The sequence below is a fragment of the Balaenoptera borealis genome (assembly GCF_965194805.1).
Source record: "Balaenoptera borealis genome assembly, chromosome: 2".
Classification (NCBI taxonomy): domain Eukaryota; kingdom Metazoa; phylum Chordata; class Mammalia; order Artiodactyla; family Balaenopteridae; genus Balaenoptera; species Balaenoptera borealis.
In genome coordinates this window covers 132,539,560-132,546,029 of record NC_138867.1, presented here as the reverse complement: position 1 = coordinate 132,546,029, position 6,470 = coordinate 132,539,560, and positions in this window count along the sequence as shown.

The window sequence follows — 6,470 nt, the reverse complement described above, 5'->3', positions numbered from 1 at the left end:
GAGCAGCGTTACCATAGCAACCGGGCCGCTAGGGTCCGCTCGAGTTACAAAGAAGATGCAGCCTAGGCTGGGGAGACGCAGGGCGAGCGCTGGCGCCCTCCTGCTTCGCGAGAAGGTCCGAGACCTCGCGGGCGCTAAGCGAGCTCGTCAGATCTTCCTTGCGAGACCAGTGGGGTCCAGGCCTAGCTTAGGAGGTTCCTTCAAAGCTCCCACCCGCCCTACGATTCTCTGTGACTCCTGTTTGGAAAGAGAGCTCTTTGCCAACGCCTGTCCTTAGCAGCGTTTGTCCTCCAGTGGTGGGAGAGAAAACAAAGCACTGACTTCCCGCACACGGCTGTCAGTTCCGGGCCGCCCTCCTAGTCCGTCGCGCAAGACCTCCACCCTGTCCCTACGAGAAGGGGCGGACTCCCCAGAGCATGGCTGTGGTCATACTCCTTGATGCCTTCCCTCGAAGGGGGCTGTTGAGTGGATAGCAAATTCACCCCCAAGTCCCTGCACCTTCCTACTTTTAACCATTTCCCCCTAAAGAGGCTCTCCAAAACCCTACCTCCGTTTCCGAGACTGGAGGCAGGGCAAGTCTTCAGCGGCAATTCCAACCTGGATTCCCAAAAGCTAGTCTCCAGGGACGTGAACCCGCGCCCCCCCCCCCCATCAAATGCACTTTCTGAACACTCCTCCCCTTCTCCCCTTCACATGAGTGTCTGTCTCCTTATCTGTAACATACGGATATGAATAACTATCTCAGCGGATGTTTGCGTTAATAAATGGAAAAACCACCCCACACTGTAGAAGATATATAAGTGTATTCAATAAATAATTGTTTCCGGCCTGTCTCAGTTTGTTATCCCCGAGATATTCAGTGTTTGTTAGCTCTGCTGCAGACTTAGCACTTTTGTCATTCTGTTCAGCAATACAGTGATGGAGAAAGCAGGTAAGCCACTCCCTTCCCCCTATCCTGTGAGTTTCTAATATCCTGTAATCCACTCTGTAATTACATTCAGGAGAGCTTAGGCCTATCAGCAGCTAGTCACATGAAGAGCAGCCTGTTTTTTCCTGCAGCACTGGGCCTGGTGTGCACTGAAACAATCAAGCAGGAAACGTACCCCATCTCCTTCCCCCTAATGCCCCCTCACCCAGAACTGATTGTTCATTTCTCAGGTTACTGAATACAAGGGTAACACAAACACAATGATGGCTTGTGTTTCCAGAGACCTTGGAGTGTTTGTTGCAAACAATGGATTTTATGCTGCTCTTATTGCAAAATTAGAACAATTGTGTAAATCACTGATTCCGGATGGGAGGGAGGCCCCAAACAAATAAGAGGGTAGTTGGAGTAGAATATATTCATTAATATAATATCACATTTGAAAAAAACCCTATTGCTTCTGAACTACAAACTATAGAAAGTAAGGCTTAAACATCTTCTCAGCTGGGAGAGTATAGGTTTTAAAAAACCGAGGAACATTGGTTGTAAAATGGGTCTCCTTAAGAACCAGACAGGGTGATTTCCTTAGCCAGCCAAGCCTTTCCGTTATTACCAATTCTAAATAAATCTAACAAGATGAATTTCTTAAACTGGAATATGTATAGGAAGATAAAATCTAAAATACATATTTGGGTTTGAAATATTTTGAAAATGGAGAAAAAGGTAAATGCCTCCAGGCATATAGTACTTCTATATGAGCCCAAATCTCAAAAACCTTTATAGAGTGCTGACACACCTAGATGCCTGTCAGCTGATTAATTCCATTCCATTACAGTACCCACTGCCCCAAGCTTAGACAAGGTCTGTCACTTTGTATAATGTTGTTTTTTTATCAGATAATATATATATATATCTTTACATTCAACTGAAGATGCATCCAGCTGGCTGGTTTCCTTGGTATAGTTGGATAAATTTCCTGCTTTTGAAGTGTGTTGTCCCTGCTTTTCCTACATAATAGAAAAACCTTTTGACTCTTGACAATTATCAGCAGAGCATCAAACTTCCCCTAAATGTAAAGCAAAGGTCATGTTTCATGACTAAGCATTTGAGTATTATTTTGATCTTTTGATTACAACCTGAAAAACCTTCTGATCTCTGATTAGATCAGAGATCAGAGTTCATTTTTTTTTTTTAATTTTTAATTAATTAATTTATTTATTTATGGCTGTGTTGGGTCTTCATTTCTGTGCGAGGGCTTTCTCTAGTTGCGGCAAGTGGGGGCCACTCTTCATCACAGTGCAGGGGCCTCTCATTATCGCGGCCTCTCTTGTTGCGGAGCACAGGCTCCAGACGCGCAGGCTCAGTAATTGTGGTTCACAGGCCTAGTTGCTCCGCGGCATGTGGGATCTTCCCAGACCAGGGCTCGAACCCGTGTCCCCTGCATTGGCAGGCGGACTCTCAACCACTGCGCCACCAGGGAAGCCCCGGAGTTCATTTTTTAAAATCCAGAAATAGGTATCATTTTATTTGTATCTCATTTGATTTTCCTTCTCCCTTCGAGTCTACTAAACTAACAACATTTCAAAATCTACCAGTAGTAATCATAAGACTTATTTCCACAGCTGAGAGGGTCCATCAAGGTGTCCTAACTAATACATTCCCCTAATTTCACAATAATTAAATAATTTTAGGTTACCCAGCTCCCAAAGATAGGACCAGGATTTGAGTCTTCTGATTTCCAGTCCAGTATGGGATTGGGTGTTCATCCAATCAGTTGTGTTTATGGTCCATTTGCTATGGGCAGGGCTGCATTTTGACACTGGAGGATGCACTGGTGAATGAAACTGACATGGTTCCTGGCCTGGTGGAGCTTAACATTTGGTGGCAGGGACTGACAATAAAACAAGTAAGCAAGCATTCAAGTAAATAAAAGGATAATGAAAATTTTGATAGCCATCACGAAGGAAACTAATGAGGTAAAAGTCATGGAGAGTAACTGGATTGGGGGAAGATATAGGCAATTACTTAAAGAAGACCTCTCGGAGAAGGTGGCATTTGGGCAGAGATGAGAAGGACAAGAAGGACGAAACGAGAGAGAGAGAGACAGAGAGAGAGAGAGGGAGAGGCATGAGCAGTTGGGAGCAGTAAAAGGATCAGAAATGAGTTTTCTGTGTTAGAGGTAGTGAAAGGCTAGGGCAGCCACCAAGAGGTGGAGCGAAGGCAGAGTGGCTCCACAGGAAAGCAGAGGCCCAGTGAGCCTAAAGGCTGGGAGGCTTTAAACTGCACTCTGTTCAAAGTGAATCAGGAAACCCAGAAGGATTTTACTTACAGGAATGACCTGATCCAATCCATGTTTGTTTTTTGTTTTGTTTTTTGGGTATTTTTTGGCCACGTGGCACGTGGGATCTTAATTCCCCGACCAGGGATTGAACCCATCCGTGGCCCCTGCACTGGAAGCGCTGAGTCTTAACCACTGGACTGCCAGGGAAGTCCCCCGATCTATGTTTTTAAAGATTACATTAAAAAAATAAATAAATAGGGACTTCCCTGGTGGCCCAGTGGTTGAGAATCTGCCTACCAATGCAGGGGACACAGGCTCGATCCCTGGTCCAGAAAGATCCCACGTGCCGTGGAGCAACTAAGCCTGTGCACCACAACTACTGAGCCCGTGTGCCACAACTAGTGAAGCCCGCGCACCTGGAGCCCGAGCTCTGCAACAAAAGAAGCCACCGCAACGAGAAGCCCGCGCACCACAACAAAGAGTAGCCCCCGCTCGCCGCAACTAGAGAAAGCCCGCGCGCAGCAACAAAGACCCAACACAGCCAAAAATTAAATAAGTAAATAAATAAAGATTACCTTGACTCTCAGGGTCAGAGAATGGAGTAAAGGCAGAAACATCTTAATTTTTTTTATTTGAATTACAGTAAATTTGATAAGAAAAGAAAGCTAGCTTCCCCCAGGCATGATAAATATGTTGCCTATGGAAATATTTGATGAAAACTTAGGTAATTTTACTAGGTGAGTCTAATTAAGAGTTACTTGCCACTACTTCTTTTGATTTTTGTTACTGTGAAACTCATCAAGGCTGCTAACTGAATATTCAGTACTTTATAAAGAAGAAAGTTGATCTCTGTCTGTACAGAGCGAGGCAAACAGAAATACAAGCCAATGGAAAGAGAGCAGGAAAGCACATCAATATAGATAAGAGTAAAACTTTTACTTTGGGACTCTCTAGTCACTTCTGAAAATCTCTTCTCTAGCTCCTCCTTCCTCTCCCTGTTCGTGAATGTAACAAACCCATCTCTGGTGTTACAGCCAGATCTCAAAAGACCCCTGTGATTTTTTTTTTTTTTTAATGTGACCAGTGTTGAGAATCTTGTTTTGAACTTCTGTAACATTCTGTAATTTTCTAGGAGAAATGGGACCCAAAGGCTTCAGAATATCTCTGAAGTTTCTAACCAGATGTGTTTGTTTGTGGGATAAGGGATATATTCCAGAAAAATTGGTAAACACCATGATAAATCTCAACTCCATTATAAATAGAATGGGCCTCAGAGATCCTCTAATCCAACTGGCTCATTTTACAGGTGAGGATACTGAGACTCAGAGAGGCAGAGGTCACAAAGCTGGTCAGTGGCAGTGCTCAGTTTGAACCCAGATCTACTTTCTTCCAGGATCTCAGGGCCTCTCCTCCCTTTAAAGGAGATCAGCTAAGGGAGGGGCCATCTTACACAACCTTGAAATAACAGGAAAGCTAAGCAAGTCCTCAAAATGAGAATGGAAAGAAAACCCAGAGGACCAGAGAGATATTCTCGTTTGTGCAAGCTCTACTGAGAACCCACTATGTGTGAGAGTTATTAGAGCCATGAAGATACATAAAGCTCCTATTTGACCTGATTACAGAAAAAATTACCTGCTACTCTAGGGAGTGTTAAACACATAAGCTAAGAAAGTTCAGAAAGAAAAGAACAAGTGATTTCCCTGGTGGTGCAGTGGTTAAGAATCCACCTGCCAATGCAGCGTACATGGGTTTGAGCCCTAATCCGGGAAGATCCCACATGCCACAGAGCAATTAAGTCCGTGCGCCACAACTACTGAGCCTGCGTTCTAGAGCCTACGAGCCACAACTACTGAGCCCACGTGCCACAACTACTGAAGCCCACACGCCTAGGGCCCATGCTCCGCAACAAGAGAAGCCACCGCGATGAGAAGCCTGTGCACCACAGCGAAGAGTAGCCCCCACTCACCGCAACTAGAGAAAGCTCGCGTGCAGCAACGAAGACCCAACACAGCCAAAAATAAAATAAATAAATTTATATATATAAAAAAAAAGAACGAGAGGCAGAGTAGTGGTCAAGACCAGGAAGGAAATTCTAGGTGGGAGAATTAGTATAAGCAATTACTTGGAGGTAGGCATGACTGAAAATAGAAAAAATTTTTCTGTACATAGCGATCAAGAAATATTTGCACATGACAGTGATGCTTGGAGCATAGGAAAATAGGAAGTAGTGAGGAATAATGTTATATGAGAGGAGCTAGATTAAGGCAGGCCTTGGAAGTGAGGTAGCAAAGGTTTGATCAGTGCACAAGGCAGACTTGGATGGCCAAGAATATATACATTATACAAATACCTGGAATATTGAAAAATATATTGGTACCTCTAAAAGGAGAGACGATGAAAAACAGGAACAAGTTGTACAAAATAAAATTTGTAACAAACATTGAATGTTTACTGAGCTTTGTGCTGTGCAAGGAGTTAGTCAGGGAAAGATGACTAAGATATGGTCCTTTATTGGCCAAATACAGTATGACACATCTAGACAACGGGACAGCACTCAGCCTTAAAAAGAACATTGTAGCTCTTAAAGGTACTTTATGGAACAATCTCCATATGTGCGTGCTAAGTGGAAAAAGCAAGGAGCATAACAGCATATATGGTAAGCTGTTTCTAAAGATGGGGAGATATAGATATGTTTCTATTTACAGAGACAAGCTCTGGATGGATATACAAAACACTCGGCCCAGGGGTTGCCTCTTGGGAGAAGTAGAGGACTGGGAAGGAGTAAAAAAAGACTTGCTTTTTACTGTACACTCTTTTGACCCTTTTGTTTTTTACATTAGACATACATATTGCCTATTCAAAAATAATTTTTAGAAATTTAAAAATAAAAGCTCACTTCTTTTTCAAAGGTCTCACCTTTTTACATCACGGGTCATCCTGTATTCTAATTTCACCTGTTTCAAAGTGTAAACTTCACCTCTCCAGGGGTTCCTTTCCTGCATCTAGACTGAACAGTAGTAGTTGATACATCTCTCCTCCCTTGGCTGCCCTCAGCAGCAACAGAAGCAAACAAAAATGAGAAAATGAGGCCCTGTGGTCCATGTCACCTTTTTATCCACTTGAACTGCCCATCTTCTGCCTTCAACATGATCTGACACCCATGCCTCTTATCGAAACTGCCTCCTAGGGGACAGCGACATTTTCTTAAGTTGAGGAAGATGCAGGAAGTTTTTAAAAAGAAGAAAAACAAGCCCAGAGGTCAGC